The sequence below is a fragment of the Trichoplusia ni genome, chromosome 2 (genome assembly GCF_003590095.1).
Source record: "Trichoplusia ni isolate ovarian cell line Hi5 chromosome 2, tn1, whole genome shotgun sequence".
NCBI lineage: Eukaryota > Metazoa > Arthropoda > Insecta > Lepidoptera > Noctuidae > Trichoplusia > Trichoplusia ni.
In genome coordinates this window covers 10,870,497-10,893,878 of record NC_039479.1, presented here as the reverse complement: position 1 = coordinate 10,893,878, position 23,382 = coordinate 10,870,497, and the positions used below count along the sequence as shown (strand labels likewise).

Below are 23,382 nucleotides of genomic sequence, written 5' to 3'. Positions count from 1 at the left end.
TGGAGGCAAACCGTGACGATTACCGTACAATTCAGACTCAAGCAAAAGTGGAATCGCATCGCATTTACCGCGGTTATAAAAAGCATCAAACGAACAAACATCCCGCAATACCTAACCGCATATCATCGTTCTAGCCTTTTCCCAACTATGTTGGGGTCGGCTTCCAGTCCAACCAGATTCAGCTAAATACCAGTGTTTTACAAGGATCGACTGCCTATCTGACCTCCTCATCCCGGTTACCTGGGCAACACGATACCCCTTAGTTAGACTGGCTGTGAGACTTTCAAACTTCTGACTACCTCTAACGACTGTCAAAGACGTATGAATAACAGCCGGGACCCATAATTTAACGTGCCATCCGAAACACGGAGGAACTCGTTACGACACAGATGGTCACCCATTCCTCTCCCTACCACCTATGATCGATTCACTTATGAAGTTATAGCTTAGCCACGAGCCATACCTAACCGCTTAGCGAAGCATTCTTCAATATATTATTATGACCTTATTGGGTATTGAGTAACACTAATAAAACTGCACAATCGACTTGCATAACGTGTGGATAACAGCTGACAGCGATCTGTCTCGAGTTTCGTTTGATTGGCGTACTGATTGAGTTGGGTCAAAGGATCAATGTAACAGGTGAGATCTGAAGATAATAAACTGTGTTAGAGTTGGGAACAGAAAGGAGGACCGGTCTTTTTGAAGTTTTGTTCTACCGTTCGTTGTATTTCAGAATCTATTGTATATCGCGGAATGAAAATTATTTGTCCAATCAGCTTTGATTTTGCAAAAATGCATGATCGACCTTGAAATTTATGCTCGTAAAAATTTTTCACTCAGATTTTGATTTTTTTACCGCGTAACAGATAATTTCAATGGTTCATGAGGTACAGCCTGGTGACGGACTGATAGATAGCAGAATATTTTACAGAGTTGAGTTTTTTTACCTTTTGGGTATTGCACAATTAAAATTGTAATCCAGTATTGAACAACTCTTATCGCCTTATAAATAAACGTTATTTTCGGTCTTAATATATCTAATGACAACAACCGAAGTACGTTGAAATTATTGCTACCAACATCCGTGTAATTTATTTTTATTTATGTAACTCTAAGATAAAATAGCTTAAGGGTTAAGAGCGTATCTAGTATCGATAATGGATTCATTTTATCACCCCTAATCGAATACTATCAAGTATTATCATGGCGTTAACACCTATGATATCGATATAATGTATCGATGATAGTATTTATGATTTTATAGAAGTGTAATCGCAGTGCACATCACTGATTAACCGACATTATTGGGTGAAAAGGAACGAGGTCAGGTACCTATTAAAATTTATACAAAGCATGAGTACAATACGGTTATTAAATTAGGGGTCTTATAAATAAAGAAATCCTAATTATTTGCTTACAAGAGAGTAAATGTCTTATTGTGTTTCACTACTAGGCAAAGGCCTCCCCAAATCTTTCCACGATTCGCTTTTCTGGGCCATTCTAGATGGTAATAAAAATATATTGTAACAAATAATTGGAATTAAGTATTTGTCAAAATGTTTATTCATAAAACGAGTTATACCTATGTATCATGATGTGGTTTAACTTAAATAATGGATTCCATCACTCATTCGATATTGAAATTGTTAACAAAAAATCGAGACTAGGTATGCAAACTAAAGATTTATGCCACTTTGTGTTGCAACCTGGCAAGTATTGGCGGCAAGTCGTTGCCAAACTTTTATTAGATAAACTAGCTGTTGCCCGCGACTTTGTCTGCGTGATTTTCAAGATGTGGACAACTATGAAGCTTAATAATAACGATCATCGCAAAAATGTAATGCAATATTGAAAATGAAACACTTCTTGTTGTTGTTGATGTTTGAATCAAACACATTTCATCGTTTACGATACTATCCTGGTGTCAAATATTTCACAGCTGTTTTAATGACTTTTTCTTATTTAATCCCAAAAAGAGGGGCTTATAACTTTGACATATCTGCCTGCCTGCCTGCCTGCCTGCCTATCTGTGACATCATAGCTTCCGAACGAATTGTACAATTTTAATTTAAACGTAAATTATGTGCGAGTGTTCGTTAAGACATGTTTGACAAATCGAGCCGTTTAAAAATGGGGGGGGGGTGCAAGTATGAAAAAATAACAGAAGGTATAACTCAGTCTTAGCACTTCTGCTGAAAATGTTTTACTTTTGAGGGTTTCCATTTACTAATGTAGTGGGTGGGTTATGATTTTCGAGCACGTCTTTTCTTTGGCCCGCCTACACCTGAAATTGTTAGACGGATTATGATAGTGATTATGAGGTATCATAAAATTATTATTGTACTGTAACCAAAGAGGTAAACCAGAACCATATTACTGAGGCCCCGGTGTCCGTTCGTCTGTCTGTCACCTGGTTGTTTCTCAGGAACAGTGATAGCCAGACAGTTGTTATTTTCACACACGATGTTTTCTGACGATATAAATAAGATGTCAAATTATTTTTGTGGACGGAGCTGGTGAAGTGAGAGTCGGGCTCGGTAACTGTGGATGTTACATAGTGTCATAAGATATAAGATTTTGCAAAATTGCGCCCAGATAAACGGTTTCCTGAAACACGTTATGTTTGATTGTCCTCTTAATATTAAAACTGATCTTCCTCACAAACATTTGGAATATTTAAAAAATAAAAAAGTTTTTAAACGTGTTATCTTGGCCCCCTGGTGTTTTGATCATGATTTGCCTTTAAATTGCTGATAAATAAATAGCGTGAAAAAAATATATCAGACACCCCTTTTTTTAAATTGACAATGACAAAAATCTAAAGTATAGGATATGTCTAATTTGTGATGTTACGACAAAGCAAAATATGAACATAAAAGTGACTTCATGCGCTTGAGTTCTATTTACTGTACCAATTTACAAAGAAAAAATACGTATTTTATTCGTTAACCTACCTGACGATCATTGAAGTAAAATACCGTCATCCCTACTGCATAAACGGAACTTAAACTTAACTGAAAGACTACATGAGGTTAGTTATGAGGTTACGCTGTCGATACCGACAGCCAAAATGAATTTTCCAGACATTGTGTGACGGATGTAAGTGCTGATAGCTACACGCTATTATCAGCCTTATTGGAGAAATTTCCAAAAATATGTTTCTAATCCTCGTCGGCTTAGCTTTGGGATCTCAGAAACTCATTCAGTCTCGTTCCTTCCCCTGTTTTTACCAGGCTATGAAAGAAGAAAATTTAAAAAAAGTAGAGATTACAATAAATTGTTAAAGGAATCTTTGGAAGGGCCACGTGTGCGGTCTCTGTAATGGCGGATGTAGGCCAATCAAATCGTTAAAATATTGAAAAATCCCAGTTATCAGTAGACATTATTCCATCAATAGATACATAATGTCAAAAACCTTCTAGCGTACGCTCTTATTCATTGATAGCTTTGGTCATACAGATCTTTCACATTGCATACCTATTATGAAGTTTTTATGCAAGTTTTCTGGGCTTAGAAATACTTTTGGCCTATGTAATGTAAATCGCAAATTTAAGAAAACATTATTTCATTGTTTGAAGGGCTTTTTTTTTGATTGAAAGTTTATATTTTTGTTGCTGGTTGTTACAGATGAACCAAGGTAATAATTAACTGTGTCGTTCAGTAATTTATTGTTGCATATTTATAGATGAGATCAATGTGAACTACATGCAACTTTGGGTTGAGTGTCACTACGAATGTTTTGATCTTGGAGTAGCATCGCCAACATTACCGATCTAAAAACATAGGTATATACACCTATCGTAAATAAACACAAAATCATATTACGGCATTCCACATTTGAACTTGAGTAATTTTAGTACACCAATAAAAATAAAAATAATTTAAGTTCCTTTCTTTCAAGAATGTACCGATTACGAACTAACATTTGCATCAAAATAATAATAATAAAAGTATTAATAGTTTATGTTTCTTTTATTTTAATTATTGTCGCGCTAGTTCTACATTAGACTTGAAAGAGAATAAAATGACTGATTTTGTGAAAATGATTTACTTTCGAAAAAATATTTTATTGCTCTGCCAAAAGTCTTAAGATAAATAGCGTGATGTTTTTTGAGTAAATTGATGACCGTGCTGCCTACTACTCAATGGGGTGAAAATACACCTCATAATTGTATAACACGATGCTACGAGTGAGTCCAAAAATTTAAAACTTTACTGCTCATGCCCCCTGCATAGTAGCGTTATGGTTTTTGTATATTTGTTGTATCATGTGTACGATAAGGTTCATGCAAAATTTGAACGAAATATATTCAGTAATTTATGAGATAATTTGATATTTGTGTATAGATATAAAAGGCTCCTGCTCACCCCCTGTAATGAAAAGCGAGATAATAATTAAAAAGTATGTTGACCGGACCTCTTGTTGATATTCTCTGAAAATATGAATCAAATCTATCCAGTACTTTCCGAGATCTTTCCGGACATACATACAGACAAACAGACAAACAGACAAACAGACAAAAATTCTAAAAATCATATTTTCGGCATCGGAATCGTTCGTAGACCACCCTGCAATTATTCTTTTTTAAAAATATTCAATGTACAGTTTTCACTTTTCTACAATTTTATTATATGTATAGATATTCACTGGGTATCGTGTGATGAATGATCATGTAACATTTTAGGCCTTTAGGTTAAAACACCAATTATATTATGATAAACTGTCCGTATTTTGAAAACTGACATCATAAAAAATACATAGAAATGCTTTATGCAATCGAATGTAAGCAATGATTTAATATAACAATTCACTTTCAATTTTAGCGTTTTTGTTTAGATTGAGTAATTAATAGACATTATTTGGTAAGATGTAGTATTATGCCAATGTTATATTGTTACAGTGTCTGGTTTGCTTAACAAGTATGCGTAAGTGTTGTTAAACTTCGTTTCGCCACAAATTTAATATGTAACACGAGCAACGGAAGATATTCATTCTAAGATACTTAAAAACTAGACTAAATTGAGTCAACATTATTTTATGTAAAGACGGAAGAAAATAGGAAAACATTCGGTCATTAATATCATTATAATCGTATATAAATCGACCAACGTAAAAAGTTACCACGAATTCCTTCGGAGCTCCGAAGGAATTCGTGGTAACTTTACAAAGCCAATGGAAGGCGTGATTTACTTTCCTATAATTAGTTCATCAGTTACAATTTCCTCGCCTCGAAGCTCTTATTACCTGCGCCAGGCAAAAGCCATCACTAAAAGGCTCTTTACACTTCACGTGTCCGTTCTAAAAGCTATAGTTATCGCTAAAATAATAATACAGTTTTGTGTAACTACAGTACGCGAGCAATCAACCACCAACAAGGTATAGTTAGCACCTGCGATAAGGAAGTCACGTGAAACGAAGATTAATTTTTACTTAGAGCATTTGCGAAAGATTTTGTACATCATGGTTCAAGAAACCCCTGCCAATACTCTATAATAAGGTAGTTTACATCAATAAATTTCATGTGTTATTTTAATATAGCTTTTCTCTTCCAGGCCTCTCTATCTTTTACGATTTCTAGCCACGTGCACCACGCTTATTTTTATACAAACATACATTTAATAGATAAACTCCTGATATTATTTCAGTAGAATAATTGATTGAGTAATATTAGATATTAGATTGATAGATTTATTAGTATTTTGCATTAGTTTTAGTCGCGTTGTATTGTACTAAGATTTCCGAAAAGACAAACCAAGATTATTCACGATAATGTATTCAAACAATTAGAGTATTGGTGTATTTTTTGGATGGGGGTTGCCACTCGAAATAAAAAACATAAATAGCTCAATTGTCCACAGTTCGTAGTCTCTTTAACATCACTTGTTATGAAAACATAATTAAAGAGTACGATATAATAGTATTCAGTGCTTCCTGCTTGCGATATTATCAGTCCTTATCAGTTATATTCAAATATTCGACAGTAGTGGGCATTTGGACAGTAGTAGATAAAAATACTTACTTGTATATCTGCGTATTTGGAAGTGTTTTAATATTTTTATCGGCATTTCGCGGCATCATGGTCAATCGGGTTATACCCAAACTGTGGGCAAACACTTTTAAGTCTACTACTACACTTAGTAAAAGTACAAAACCTCTTTATTGTGCTACATATGTTATTAATACTGTCAGTTTGATAAAAAAGATGAGTGAAAATGTGTTAAAACAAAATGTATAATTGGGTATTTATTTTCACGCTTGTCAATTTAAAAAACACGCTTATGTAACTAATTAGAACAGTTTAATATTAATATTAGTGAACCGGTATTTTGGGTTAACATAAATAAATTAATACATGATTTGAATTTGGAATAAATGGATCGGTTTTGAGTCACAAGAGGACATTTAGTTACGTCATTTCCGTTCCTAAACTGACAGTTTATGTAATTTTGGTTAATTTAACGTTTTATTTATCCTTTGGGAGTATTTTTATTGGTTATATAAAATGTTTTTAGTGATTAAAATGATCTTACATAAAACCGAAATTAATTAGAGCGTTATTGTAATTTTATCCCAGTATAAAAAAAACTCGCTTTATTCATAATAGCTGTTGCCCGCGACTTCGTCCCCGTGGGTAGAAGATATAAGTTGTGATTTATACCTGCCCTGTTTTTTTCACATTTTCCATTATATTTTCGCACCTATTAGTCGCAGCGTGATGGTTTATAGCCTAAAGCCTTCCTCGATGAATGGTCTATTCAATACAAAAAGAATTTTTCAATTTGGACCAGTAGTTCCCGAGATTAGCGCGTTCAAACAAACAAACTCTTCAGCTTTATATATTAGTATATATATATATATATAGAAGTTTTACTAAGTATGCGCTGGCGAAGAAGTTGTATTATTAAGCTAAGGGTTGCGTGTTCGATTCCCCAAGGGACTAACTTTTACGTGGTATACAGATATTTGTTTTCCTATTCGACCTTGTGAATTATAACTCTTTGGTAGGTATAACACCATGGAGAACGTACATTTAATATTTATGTGTGAGATTCTAATATGTAGGTATCTAGAAATAATATGCAGACGTAAAATGGTGTAAAAAATAAATCGTATGTTAACACTGGCCATTAATCATGATCGTCAATTTTTTCAAAACCGTTTCGAAGGCTATTCAACGGTATCATTTGTTAAGAACCGCCTTAAGTTCTTTTCTTTCTCATAATACCTATATTTTGTATGCATAAATAGACAGTTATGTATACTAAGTACTTATTTTTGCATTCATGAGTAATTTACAATACAAACCTCAAGACTCTCAAAAATATATTTTACAGTTAGAAGGCATTGATTACCGAGTACATTTACTTTGACGTCAAAAAATCATAAATCATTAAAGTACAATCTGTCAAGTAATGTTTAATGTAGCACTTAGAAACTAATATTAACTTCGAAGGTACCTAGCTCCCTGTAAATATAAATGACCACAAGTCATTATAATTTAATTCGATAGAATTTACGCTTCAGAAAAACAATAAAAACTAGCTCACATAATAGTTTTGTAAAGTACCTAATAAATTTATCGAAATAACAATATGGATGCATTGGACAATGTATAATTGTGTACGTACAGAAAACTAAACGCGATTATCTCACAAAAGAAACGACAACATTCATGTCTCTTATTATCGCAAACACGTGTAAGTTCACCAGATAACGTCCATACAACATTCCTATAAACTATGAATGAATATTAAACCTATGAATGAAGGATTTATTTCTGTTGGCAATAAACGATTAAGCAAAAAGTTCCACTATTCAATATTTCTGTAACTCATACAGCATTTGCAATCACTTACTTGGCAACCCCTAAAATGAACCGGCGAAAAAAAAACTAGTCCATATGTCAATGTCAAATATTAAAATCAGTAGTGTTACCAACTCAAATTAAAACGAACCAAATAAGGGCAGGGTCGTTTTGTCATTTCCTAGACTATTTATATGGTAAGAGATCTGATTATCTACAGTTATAGAGTTGGCTATTTATGGGACTGTATATTCCAATTATATTCAGTCGTAAAGGCAATCTTAATACTTCAAAAGTAGGTTTAATTATGCGTTTTGTTACGGAAGTTATTAAGTGCTTAGCTCACCCTATGGCACAGACTTGTATGAACATACCTATCATAGGTATGTATCGTGTACAATAAAGAATTGAAAGTAGCGGTATTCTATAGATAGATGTAAGTTATTGTCATGCTTTTCTTGAATGCATAGATACCCATACTAGTGGTCAGTTAAGCAATCAATAGACCACCTAACAATAGTTTTCTAAAGGGATATTATACGGAAAATATGATAAGAAAATATTCTAAAAATGAATTGTTGGACAGATTTAATTATCGATGCTTTATTGTTCTGTGTTTATGTAGGAGCAGGTTCGATCTTACGACCTCTCGCAGCCGAGTTAAAGCCTCTAGAATTGCGTTACTAGTGTGGGACACAGTCAGTTGTCGCAACTCGTTCCGCGACTAGTAAGCGCAACATTATATCATTTGGTAAGTAGGTAAAAGTACAGAGAGGCCCTCCAATAATGTGAGAACGCAGATATTATAGGTCAGACGAATGGTTGACCAACAAACCCGCTGACAACCTACATAAAATGTAGTCGCAACGTAAATAAGCAAGAAAATAATTACTGACCGAGCTGTGTACAGAAATAACACTTTATAGCTTACGTTTAACATATATTAAGGAATGAACCACTTCGTGAGTCTACCCAACGAACAACAGCACGGCTGATCCAAAGAAAAGAAAGGCGATAAAATTACAGGTACCTCCCATCTACGAGACCGATGTGTCGATTATCTACGGTACTTACAAAAATGTGGACAGATAGGTAGGTACCGGCGCGTTACTACGGACCTACCGCCAACGGGACATTAATTGACTCTTACTTATTTAAGTTAGCGATCTAGCGACCACAACAACGAAAATGATCTCTCAACTTACCACAAAAACTTCGTAAAATAAAAATCCAAGTTTTCGAATGCACAAAAAAATGATACAACTCGTTTTACACACACATACGAATTTTAATCGATACACACAAGAAATCCACAATATAATTAAACACAAACACGATTCGTAACTTGTTTTTTAATCACTGAAAATTTTCGTTCGATATTACGCGGGAACTGCGTTGGAACGCGATACGTACGTCCGTCAACGAGCGGTTATCACCCACGACTGCGGAGTGGCGAACGAACGGAATGTCGCGCTGACCGAATGGTGCGCGAAATACGAGGGCACGCGTTCATTCCATACTTGTCGTGCATCTATGATTCAATGACGCGAGTTAGATTCGTGTAATGTTAGTTGCACTTTTTAATGAAATGAAATTGAAATATCTACGGCTATCAAGATTATTCTACTCGTAAAAAAATAAATCATGTGTCACTAACAAGGAAATCCGGTTCCGCGCTTAATTTAAAGTAAAAACGAGAGTATTATCTGAAATAACTTGATTACGCAATTTAATAATTTGATAAATTATTTTCACATATAGCTGCATTCACCTTATCATAGTAGGCAATACATAATCCTCGCATATCAACAGCCAACATTATCTCTCTTCAGATTAAAATAAAATGGTTCGTTCTTATTTTCTTGACTTCAACTTTGAAACCGTTGAGGGTAACATTACGAGGAAGTGCACGTAATAACGAGCTCTGAAACGTGCGTAACGCCTTCGAGAACGGTTGAAAGTGGCGCCTTCACTCCCACTGCACATTAACTACGGAGAATAGGTATCTGAGTGGCTAGGAAGGTTTTGCCAATCACGCTTTTATTTACAACGACGTGTAAAATTATTTACCCTTAAAAAAGGCTGCTAGCGACCAAAATAAAGCATTGACGGAAGAAAGTTGAAGAATGAACTATTGAATGTATGATGGATAATTTTGACAGTTATTTTACAGATAAAATAAATACCAATTTGAATAGGTAATGATCGCATAAACAAGACACTTGAACTAGTTTCCTATTTAGTCTATTTATGTCAAATTCATAAACACCAAAGCTTTGTTCGAAGTAACCCACTTTCGTCCATGTTTGTAGAAATAATTGACATTGCCGCGAGAAAGGCGAGCCTTTAATAACATAATTTAATTATTGCCACTTGTTGTAACTGGATACGGTTGAATATTGCTTGGCAATTGTATTTCGGATTGTCTTAGTTCTACGGTGTGAGGTCTTAATATCCGGTTGTGTTTTCGCCTACCAGAATGATATATTCACTCATACTTTTTCACTTTCTTTTATGTACATTTATGCGTGAGTGGCGGCACTGTTTTTAAATAGATACTTCTTTTTGTCCCGGCTTTTTTTATAGAAAAAAACTTCATCTATTTTGAATGATCTTTGGAGAATTCTATTAATGGAACTAGAGTGTGAAAACATGTTATTACATGTTTACTCATGTTGATGGCCATAATAGCCTTAAAGAACAACTAAAAAACTCGGACAACAAAATTAAGCTAAAATCTGTCTATAAAGAAACTAGGAATCAATGAGCCCATTAGAAAAGTTGCGGCAATTCCCGAAACTGTTCACACGCTATGATAGAAACTGAAATTGCGATTCTAAGAAATCTGTTTTCGTATTACTAAAGGTCACGACTCAAGACCCTCATAATGATGAAACTTCGGAGAAAAGCCATCATAATAAAGATCCTTAAAAACGGTCCAAATCTGAACGTGTAAGTGCTTTATTTATAGGTCGCAAGTTTAAGAGTTGCGCAGAAAATTACCCATATTTGATAGATCAGTAGCATTTAAAAAACGATCAGAAAGCTTTGAAAATTGAACGTGCCGCAAAATCAAGTGAATCGGTTTAACGATTGTCAGAGTAAGTATTCAATATCACGAAGTGTTAAAAGATGTATGTAAATATGTCTCACAGATAAATCTCGATCTAAAAACCATTGGAAAGCTGTGAAACGATCGGAACTAACTTACGCATGAATAATGTATGCAAAATTGTATTAGATCTCGCTTGGGGATACGTTTTTACATTGTTTCCACTGGGTTCCTTGTTAAATGATGCGAGCGAGCCGGATATGATAACGTATAAAAATGTATGACTATTTTAATTATTACTCACTACAGCATAGATACTGCCATTCATACGTTGGAAGTAAATTATAGCAGATCGTCCAAACAAATAACAAGACTTAGAATATAGTGCAAGAAGATCAGATGTAGAAAATTAAAGATTTTGAGACTTGCCAATGAACCGAAATTAATATTCTTGTAGTGTAACCATACTGACTAGAGTATGGTTACACTACAAGAATTGGACAATGACCAAAGTTCAAAGACACTTGAGAGTTGGTAAGGGCATATTGCACAATGACCAAGCGAACAATATTTCATTCAATTTATGTAACTCAATCCACCTACATCTATCAGAATTTGGAGCATAATTTCCTGCAATGAACATAGCAGGATTGTGGCCAGAATACGGTACTATGAAAATAAGAAAAGAAAAAACCGCAAGCAAAGCCGTCGCAACAACACAAACTTAAGAATCGAACGACATAATTGCACCGATTTATTGCGTTAAACCTACTTTGCTCGTGAGAATGTATTTTTCTATTTAAATGATTACTTAAGTAATGATCTACATTTCGCCGTGTATTGCAATTATGGGTTGTTAGTTGCCAAGGTGTTTCACGTAGGTGCTTAGGTTTCCTTCGTTAAAATGCCTTGATCGCTGCACTTTCGTTTGAGGAAAATGCCATGAGTAACCTTCGCAGATGTAATGAATTCTTCTCACGTATCCTCGACGATATTGGCCAACTTTTTCATATCGAATACCGTGGTGGAATCCTGTAGCTAGTGTTTATACGGCTATTTATAATTCAGGTGATTTGCCAAGTATATCTAAACCTATTTCAAAAGCATTTCATGTCATTTGGTCGAAGGCAAAATATTCTTAGCTTTAGCCGTAAAGCCGTGATGTTTTGTCTACGATTATTCGTTCCACTACTTCGTTTGACGCTTAAAATACATGTTTTCAGTACCTAAAGCTGCACCGTAATACAATCATATCATCTATCACTAATGTTCCTACCGTATTTAGTTACCCCTCCTCTAGATCTACCTCTCAATATCAATTCCAATTTATAAAATAATTGCGAAATTAGCCCAATCAACTAGTGTTATTTAATCAGCATTCAAATCAATCTCCATTGAAGAATCGGTTTAACTTTAAGTGGATTTACGCTGTTCGTAATTTACCAAGAACATGGCGAACAAACTTGATATAATTTTAACTTTGTTGGTCCTTACTTCATCAAAAGTAATTTTCAATTCCTAATTATACATTTATTCGGGAACCGACTTGATTTGAGATGTGTTGAGGGCGTTGAGGCGTCGTTTCAAATCCTAACTCTGTTCAAGATTTTAATTGAAATTCAAGCTTAAGAGATCCGATGGAATTTTATTATTATCAGTTTTCTTTTGGGATTTTTGCCAATGTGGATATCTGGAAGTTAGATATTACTTGAGCTATAGACAAAAACTAATTTCAATGGCAAAATTTACTCTTCTTACTTTTAATATTTCCCTTGAAGTAAATTGACAAATGAAGTAGACACTATAAGTATAAAAACTTTTTCATTATAACCTCAAAGGTCAAAAAGCATGCATAGACCACGATCTACGTCAAATGACTTAGCAAATTCTGAAACCTGAGCTATTTACTCTGTCTAACAACGTATTGTAATGAGCATATCATAATCCTCTAATGAATTATATTCGATAACTTATCTTGAATCAAATCCAATTACATTATTTAATAAATACTTTTTTTAGAAGTAGATACCTATTCTATTGGCACTTGGCAGCTGTATAAGGTATAACACAAATACTTTAAGTCCTAGTCTTCAAGGTTCAACGAAGTTCAAACCAATAACTATAGATTGAAAACGTCAAGTAACAACAAAAAATAAACAACATTAGCACTCATTAATCCATTTACGGCGCGACACCAAATAAACGATACCGCGAATGAAACGAACGAACGAATGAATGAAATTAATGGTTCTATTTAGGCGCGTTTGTTGACGGCGAGATATTTGCCGGTCGTGTGGAATACTTTACTTGCGTGGTACGCCGACATAGTTCGGAAATAATGTACTTATGGCGGACTTACATACCTTTGATTATGCTAGCCCTTAGCATGTGCATGGGTAATTCTAGCGAAAGTTATTCTTTATGGTCTAGTTAGTTTTATCGCGTATTGCAATAAAGAACTGGTTTTTGTCTTGACAAGTTTAATTAATGACTTTTTTAGATAAACTCTTTTGAATCGGCCCACGTGATGAGGTTTTTTCTTTGACCAGACTGAGATCGTATTTGTATTCGACAGAATCTTTAACTCGGTACCTGCAAAAAATACTGTTATGCACATGCCTAAAAATAAAACACTTCATAGAATGAGAATCTGCAAAATATACGATACGAGTGAAATGTTTCCAGTTGCTATGTAAACTAAAACAATCCACGCGACAGTCACTTGTTCCAATCGAACGCCTACAATAGCAATCTCCATAAAAGCTTTTTTGAAAATGGAATCTCAATATGACAACTAGTTAAAATGGCCGCACTTTTTTCATACTACCTATCTACAATCAGTATGGTACGACAGTGCTAAATTGCTCTAATTGGGAGTGTAACCTCTCGTATTTTCTCGATTTTTTGGACTCGAACGGGGCAACTAACAAGGTCCGTGCAGCTTTAGTTACTATTCACTTAGTTTTTTGATGGATGAAGTTATGTCGTTAGGTTTATTCAGAAGATTTAAATATTGTTTTATTAGGTCAAGGTGAGGTCCAATAGAGAGAAAACGTGTTCAATAGAGAAGTCAAGCAAAATGTGTTAAATATTTTCAAATCTGGCAGCTAACATCCCTTAGGGATCATAGAAACAAATTTAGGCAGAATTCAGAAAAGTTTCTCACAACTTAGAGATATCAGCAAAATATGTAAGAATAAGAGTTGGAAATGTGCCAGGATAAGCAAATTCTGTGCTAACCGACGTAGCCGATCCAATCTTTTGAAGTATTCAGGATTTGGTAAGTAAGTGGACATTAAGTGGGGAATATCTAAATGGAAACAGAATATATCGAAATCTTAGTCGATTGGTATTTAGATAGGTAGGATATGAGACGTTTGGTTTGGTGACGTATTGGTTTCCATAAATCTTGTCGCACAAGGCGATGAACTGCCTGCGCTCAGTTTGGTATCAATAGATGATTTTTTGTCAAAGTTAGAATTAGTTGTATCAAATATGTCAAGGCTGTCTGACTAGAAGTGGGATCAAACAAATTCCTTATGCTTGAACTTATTTATCTTCAACGTTGCTTACAACTGACACTGAAAATAGTCGGGATCCTTCGCAAAAGACTAGGAGTTAGGAAAACAAAAAGCTCTAGGACTATTCCTTTTCCTTTGTTTAACCTGTTAATGTTAACAATCTTAGTGCTTTCATGAACCATGTCTTTTAGCAGTATCGGGTTACGAGTAGTGATCGCACTGATCTGAGTACAGATCCAGTTTGGCTTATCACGCTCCGTGAGACATGACACTGCGCAAGTAACAGTACAGTTATCCATCCAATGGATAGTTTGACTACGCCCATGGCTTGGGATTAGTTAGGCGTAGACGTGTGTGGGCAGTTTGATGCCTACCTTCAGAATTTCCTTTATGATCTTTTTTAGTTTAGCTTTTCATATAAGTAACTCTCGCCCAAAGGACCCCTTGTGATTTACAAACTTACAAATTTCTAGCACAAAGACACGAACTTTCTTACAAGAACTGCGCTATATCTGATGTCTAGTTACTAGTAGTTCATCTTTTAAAGTTCAAATAATTTTGTACATAACTCAATTATTCAACTATCTTCCACGCGATTACATGTTTCATGGCATGTTAACATTAAAATGACCCGCTCAAAATTGGACTATCAACAGCAAATTAGCAAACTTTCCCCTCAGCCTCTAAGCGACTACTTTCTCGTAGGCAAGAAATATGAACTTTAATATAATTTCTACAAGAGTCTACAACATTTAGGTCCATCGGACATACCGTTAGAAGTGATCTCCAGACCGCAATGGTACGATTGGTTATCTAATCCCGCATCGAGCAAGGTCGACGTTGGTTATCCGCGATAATAACCATTATTACTGGGTATTTGCTTTGTTGTCTTCTTTTCGACCTCTTATAATACCGGTACATTGTAATAATAGTATATCAAGATGGGATTTAGCTTGTTATAGATTTTAGGTTAGCAATTGTATTGTTACGATTATTTCAGTACTTATGTATAGAATTAGTTTTGCAACCCAAAACGGGAGGTGTTTTTGGATTTATGGTAATATGATTGGATTTCGGTCGTAGTTATATGGTTTTCAGGATACCTGTGTTACTAAAAATGAAGACTTCATTAACCCATATAAAGATTTAAGAGGATTTTAGTACTAAAACGCTTGATACAACTACAAAGCATTCATTCGTAATTACAATCTCAACCGCAGTTGCTTTGTCGGATATAAATTAATGTACTAAAATTACGTTACAAATTCCAACATGAATTGCCCTGATTCTGACAACGTTCAAATGAGTTTAGAATTCACCATTGAAACAGAATTTAGTACAGTCATTAATCGATCCCTATTTATTATGTACAAAATGCTCACTCATCGTCAAAAATCTCGGGATAAGATTAAAATATCGCGAACGATCCTTCTCGAGCACTTTGTCGTGACGATGACGAAGAATCCTAAATTATGAGAATCCACTTCAGATTTTAAGCACACTTGTAACTTTGTCAAAATTCTTGGAGTACTTGATTTTGAGGAATTTTGTTGAGGTGTGATACTCGTACTGAAGATTTCATGTAACGACATTGACCCTGGATTCTGGAGCTTTGGAGATGTTAACATATTTCGTCAAGTACAAATTTTACAAAAAAAATCTTTCTCAAAATAAAGATATCACAAGACAGGAACCCCATTTTGATTAATCATGCAAAAACCACAATCCAAAAACAACACGAACACCATTCTATAAACTAAATAAATCGCAAGCGCGAATGAAAACCAATTGTATTGCGACTAAAAATCTAATTCTCTATCAAATAAGCAAACAGTGGGACGGAAGCGGGGAGCGAGCGATGCAATCAGTGCTCAGGAAACGACAATTTGGCGACAATTTCTCGTCGTTCGCTCTCGCGCCCTCGCGCCGCGAATTAGCGCTTTCAGTGTGGGCTGGGGCTAACATCGATAGAGTAGCAGCGGAGTAGTGTCAGTCATCTATGTGCATGTGTGCGTGTGAGTGTGTTTCAGCCCGACGACGCCAGTGTTGCCAGAGCGCACGGATCTGTGTTTGTATTTCTGACACTTCACTGAGTGAGTTTGTAACGTAACCGTTTAGCAGTTAGTAACTCACTCAATAGCATCCTGTAGCAGTTTGATGCTGAAGGGTGTGAGTATGAATATGTTATAGTTCGGAAATAGTTTTAATAGCCGGATAGATGATGAATTTTCCGATGGTATTATGTATTTATTAATCGTATCTATGCAAGCACAATGTTATATTACCAAAGTGCTGGTGATAGATAAATGTTTTAGAGGTATAAAATGAACGAATGTTATGACATCCCAATCAAGAGTTGAGAAAGAGCTTTCAGTTAAACATTGAATATTTACAAAAAAAAAAAATGTAATTGAAACACAATAAGTAAGATTTATCGAAACGACATCAATCTGAATTTTTAATCCTTTAACATTTTATCCGTTCATATTAAACTTTAATCCACTATCAATGGGAAATAAGGTTTCCGTACCATCGCAATCCAAGTAATCTAGTTAACAATTATTCAAGTTCCGAGATTTCTCCGCGTCACTAAGACAAAGCCCGCTCTAGAACCGTGTCAGGCCTTTGATTCCCATAACACCACCATCTATAACAGACATTTGAGCCGTCTTTATGACATTCTTGACATAATTTTCCTTGGCTTTCGACGTTACTAAAATGTGTCGCGGTGTGCCTTTAATATCCCTGTTACGTGACAATATATTATTATGGTAATAACTCATTAAGTTATTGAAGCGTTTGATGTTTTCGTATATGATATTATGTGGCGTATAATATTCATTGAACTATAAATTGTCATATGAAACTATCGTCATAAAAGCATGAAAATTTTCCACGGGGAAATGCAAATGAGTTTATCAAAAATGTATTAAGAAGGGGAAGTTGAGTATTAACATCGTCATAATCCGGATTGTCATAATTTATCGAGAAGTGATAGCATTGAAAGCTATTTTTATAAATGGACGTACGCATGTTATGATAATACTGCGTTACGCAGTGGGTAAATATGTATGAATGAATGAATGTGAGGTGAGTATTGCTAATGTAGGTATACTCACGAAGAAGAATGAGAAAACTTAGATATACATACTTAAAAAATGGAAGAATCGTACTGAAGGCCAGTCTTATCAGAGACTTAAAAATATCACAGCGTTTTCGTCCAAACCGAATTGAACGTAAGCTATAAATTTAAATATAATGCATAAACTATTATAAACATTCGCGGAATTCAGTCCAACACGCAAGATTACGAAATTATAATAAATAGGATTATGATTAAATTCCTTAATCTACGATATTTATAATAACGTCCGATGCTGACATATTTCGTCAAAGATATTGTGGCACCACTGATAAATTTTAGATTATTGTGTTAAGTTCCGTATTATTTATCGTACGGACTACTGTTTTTGTCTTTATTATATTATCATTGAGCGATTAATAGCTGTCTTTAAATATTCTAACGACCGCTGTATGTTAACCGCTGTTTTCGCGTGCAGAATTTTTGACCTCATATTTCATTTGGATGCAAAAGCATACAGTAGTTCTTCATAACACTAAACATTCTTTTGAAAATACAAGGAAAACTGAAGCTCAAATTGAATTACATAAAGTGAAAAATTGCAGCTACACGCAAAGCATTTCATTTTTCACCTTCACTTCGCTCCACCGTAATCGGATAAGGCGGTCGGCAAAAGGAAAACTAGAAAGGTGTCCTGATCAAGGATAAACATTTTTCTCAGCTATAAACTGCATTAGTCATAGTCCAGAACGCGAGGTTGATTCACAATGGAATCCGCTACAACCCGTACATACCGGATTTTATCTCTAAATTCTTGCTCCTAGAAGCAACAATTTCTAATCGTCGTCTCTTTCACCCTGCAGTAACGTTAATGCTAGGGACAAGGATGGAGTATGCGAAAGACATTCGGTCGCATTTCAGCAGGAATATTGTCAGAGGATATTTTACGTGTATTCACATTATTTTGGATGTGGTTTTCGTGTTATGTTCGTGGCTGTTTTATGTTTGTTAGCTACGGTATGAAATGTTGTTATAATAATTTGTGCTCTAAATTGATTTTTCAAAACACTAAGTTCAGATCTAACATTGACCCTCTGTTACTTCTGGAGAATGTATAAAACTTTCAAGGTTTTGAATTTCACATTTTTAAATCAGCTCAGTTTCGAAAATAAACTTAAAGTTACCAAAATAATGCACTATCAAGGAAAAAAAGCCCTAAAATTTCAGATAAGCAAATTAGGTTATTTTCCTTAGTGTTACCCAATATCGGTCGGTTTTTGAGTGTTAATAAATTTCCCAGCTTAATGTACAAGGAATAATGATATTATACAGTTTGACACGGTTTGCGTGCTCGCCCGCTGTTATAACACTAGGGCTGCCACTCGGTACTTTTGACCGAGTTATTTTTATCATACAGGCCAATCGGTACTGTTTGTAAAAAGTTAACGTGTGTACAGTGAAAAATTAACTAGGGTATAGTTAATGAGAGTTCAATCACCGAGTAATGAGGTTAGGTTAGTGTTGGTTTTGCGATGTTTTCTACAGTTTTATTTAAACAAATTTTACCTATATTGTTGCTGAGTATGGGCAAGTGGCATTACTTACGATTTTATAACGATAAATTTGATTCGTACATATTTTATTAAGAAACTAGAAGTTTTTTGGACACACACAAATCGTAGGTTCATCGTGATTTTTTTAAAGTTCCGAAAGCCCCGTTTTTTTCCTTATCTATTTATTTTTCTTTTTACACCAGGAAACCAAAATTGCCTGTGGAACTGTGTAAAAATAAAAGTAGCACAGTATTCTTATAGGTACATTATTTAAGAAGGAATGCAATGAGGAGTATTAATTCTTCAGTCTATATTCTGTGAACTGTTGCTTGCACAAAGATACCCTTGAACTGGTTAGTGGTTTCCATTTTCTCTTCCTCCGTCTTAAATTTTATTTTACAAACAAACTGCCTTCATAACATCTTTATACAGGTTGTTGTTTTATTCCCCCAAAACAGTCTCCCATAAAATACGAAATACGAAAAGCAATCAGGGAGCTTACCCTAATGAGAAGCAACGATGACTTGACGCGATTAGGCAACACGCCACATTATCCTAATGCGATTAAATTACCTTTTTAGATAGAATATAAATATTTTCCTTTATGTACGAGGCTTTCGCGTGATGACTTGATCTATTCATTGTTATTGAGTCTATATTAAAGGTGGAACTGTATGTAGACTGATTCCTGGAATATTGACCGATGTTCACGAAAATTCTGTAAGTCTTGACGGCTTCTTTAGAGTAAACCTTCTAAAGAAGTATCTAATGTAGGTACTTTTACTGTATCATGAATTTGAAGATACACATAACATAGCTTATTGCAAATATGTCTTATTTCTACCTAACCGTTGACCGTTTTTCCGTTATACATTATTTTTTATTAAGCAAATGCTTTCGCAGGCCATTAATAAAGGAGTGTATTAAGATGCACTAAGGAAAAAGCCTAAACAAATAATTTAATACGAGTGGTTATAATCACTAAAACCATTCTTAAAACCTTTATAATCAAACAAACTAAGGTTTGTAAGAGAGACTAAGGTAATCTGTTTTCTTCGCACCTTAATTACTCTCCTAGTTCCGTATATCATTTGCCTACATATACTGTAACAACTGTATTTATGTTTCAATCTTACAACATTCTTACATTATAACTGTAGAATGCAGAAGGTTCATTACCTACCTATGGCATTACAAAAGAAATGAGCAATTTTATTTTTTTATCTAAGTTATCGGAAGCTAGATAAATATTGGACACTTTGACATATTATTATAGGGTAGGAAGTCTCTTATTGATTAAAAATAACCGTGATCCGTTATGTATGGTTCGGTGTCGGTGCATGGAAACGTGTTACAATTCTTCAGGTAGCAAGTTTTTATCAGTAACTAAGTATGATAAATAAGAAAATTTAAGGTTGACAATGAGCCAAATTATGTTTTTGTCCCTAATTTGAGTTTTTATTCAATGGGTGGTTCAATTCTGGTACCTGATGATCATAGCTTTAACGACTGCGAATTTGCACCTATAGGTATAAAAGAAACTACATATATAGACTCAAAGTTGTATTAGAGACTTGCACTCCAAAGTATAAACATGGTTTTCATCAATCATCACTTTTAGATTTAATATAGCTACATACCACATCACACCTATCGTTAACTGAAGAAGCCTATTCTACAAGGCATTTAGGACTTAGCCTTCTATATTCTACGCTTTAGCGTCAGTGCGTAACAGAGGATTCCCAATTAGCCGGCTCGGGAAACTGATAGCGATCCACGCTACTGAAATTATTGTTACGCACGGTGTGTACCGAGCCTATGGTGCGAGCAACCAGGGAAATACGGGTTAATTATCACTCTACTGTATGTTTATGAAAGAGGAAGATCTTTTGGATTTTTGAATCTGGGTTTAGTGTAGTCTTAAAATAGATGAATTTACCTTAGGTATGTTTAAAAAGAGGAAGTTTTTTTGGGCACTTGTGGGCTTAATGTTAGTTTTGAAATAGAGCTTTTTGAGAATTTTGGAATGCAATATTATTATAGCATAGTGCTGATCTGATACTGGAAGATAGCCACAAAAGTTCTGCAATTAAATAAAACACCAAAAATCAAACTCATTAGGGAGTTTCAGTTCGTTTGATTTGAGTTGACGAGTTAACCTAAAAGAGGGCAAGCTAAAATGTTAAAAGTTAAATTCAATAAAAAAAATCTCAAAGTTTAGTGTAAAATCTGGGCAAAGGAACTCAAATGTAGTGTTGTCTAAAGTCCTAATGAGTCCCAGATAATTGCTGAATTACTCTAACTACATATGTACCACACGACATGTTTTATTAAACCCTTAACCCTAACCAGTCTACTCTCTAATAATCTAGAGCCTAATAACTCAAACATCAGAACTTAGTTCTCAACAGCATATTTACATTTGAACCTCAGGAATCTAACTAAGCTGAACTCCAGAAAGTTAGTAGTTGCTAACTTTATTCCACGGATCCACGATTCAACTGTTAATTGGGGCTGGCGTGAATCAAGTTTCATGGTTTCGTACCTATTTATTATGGAATTTAATCTCTATTGCGTAGAGCTGTGGTGGAATAGTGGGATGGTGGTTGGATGAAATGATTTGTTACCTAGTTTTGTAGCTATTTAGGTCATGTATGCCTTTTCATCGTGTTTGCTCGGTTGGTTTCCATTAGAATATGTTTTAATTATTTTAAATTATAATAAAATATAATATTTATTCGTGCATTGCAGAAAATCATGTTTCGGAAATGGTTTAAAGTGTTGTTGAATATGAATAAACAAGGAATTGGTCTTTGTTTTAAGGTATCAATGCTTAAAACTAAGCTATCAAAATCAATAATCACTTATTCAAGTTATGCTAAGAAGTAACACTTTCTGAAGGTCAAAATACATTGCACCCAGTTTCGCTACCTATTACGGCGCTGTAAACTCCCCAGCTGCACCTCTAAATATAATAACCCAAAGTACCAAATACCAAAATCCAATAAACCTTAGTGAGGAATGTTCCAGAAACGACTGTTTCCTACAAGATATAAATATGCAAGTGCGACTAATCTAGTTGCACGCATTACAGACTCCGCTCATCCAGTACGCGCGCGTAACTACGGGAGCGTGCAATTAGCTGGCCGCAATCACGGAGTACGAAATAATGGATATTACTTTGAAATGAAACTACTTTTCCGGATTTTATCGCGGTTTAATTTAAGATTTTAGTTCCCGACGTTTCGACACCTTTGCAGGTATCATGGCCATATGTTTACTTGACAACCCGTATAGGGTACAGGGGGTCAATATCATGGCGTTAAGATCTTGTGCATTGGTTTAAGTATGTAATTATTTGTGATGCATGTTAAAATTCCTTTTTTTTACACACTACTAAATTTTTCCGTTTAGTCTTGATCTTTCTTTTTTTTTGTTTTCAAAATTACTTCCCAAACTGAGGAATGGAATCGTTGTGTTGCGGGGGTTTCACAAAGAATTAGACAAGACTGGGACATATATTCGTGGATCACGAAGACGCTCGTCCCAAGCCGGGATCAAACCCACAGCAAGTCGCGCACGGTTCATTCGGCGTAGTGACCTTAACCTCTAGACAACAGAAATATATTAACTGCGAAGATTTCAAGCCTAGTCTAGCTATCACAGTTTACGAGATAAAGCCCGGTAGCAAACGAACAGACAGACGCTTTTGCGATAATGGGGACGGAGCTTTAAAATACTGATTTAAACTCTAATACTATTTCAAGCCTTAGCTACAAAAAGTTTGAAAAACTTATTAGGGGCCGTAAGCTGTTTCTCAAAATAACGATTAGGTAATACACACTACCTAACATTCTTAGTAACCTGTTGCAAACATCCAAAAAAGACTTAAAGCTTACACGTAAGCCAATATTTTTGCAAAACCGAATATAACCCTACAAGCATCTAAGGTACATTAGAATCGATATAAATACGCGTGCAATAAATCTCGAAGGCTTGTAATAGGCCTCGAATGGCGGCAAGTGGTGCCATCTGTCATTTTGCTCATGAACTAACCGTGCAACTGTAATATATTGCAGGCGTGCTACACGACTCGTACGCACAACGATTCAATATCTTTCTTGGGAAGTGCCCGTTTTATGGTCAGGCTAAAAAGGGATTGAATTTGAAAAAGGTTAGAACTGCGATTGGGGTTTCTAGATTTAATTTTAGTAGGCTGAAATAAACAAAGGTTGTTTAGTTATTTCGCTATAGTTCAGTATTGAGTGTGAAAAATACGTTCGTTTAAAAAACTTAGATTCGAGTCTAGAGCACAGTCTGTCTATTATTACATTAATTATGAGAAATAAAATTGATGACCAAAAGG

General features: G+C 34.9%; 1 protein-coding gene across 1 annotated transcript in view; it reads right to left on the bottom strand.

The window, feature by feature from the left end:
* LOC113501644 (SH3 and multiple ankyrin repeat domains protein 3) overlaps positions 1-10,313 on the bottom strand; it is a 131,981-nt gene extending 121,668 nt beyond the window's left edge. The window contains exon 1 of the mRNA XM_026882821.1: positions 9,014-10,313. The gene's annotated coding sequence lies outside the window, so the exon portion shown is untranslated. The remainder of the gene's footprint in view (positions 1-9,013) is intronic.
* Between the last annotated feature and the right edge of the window lie 13,069 nt (positions 10,314-23,382).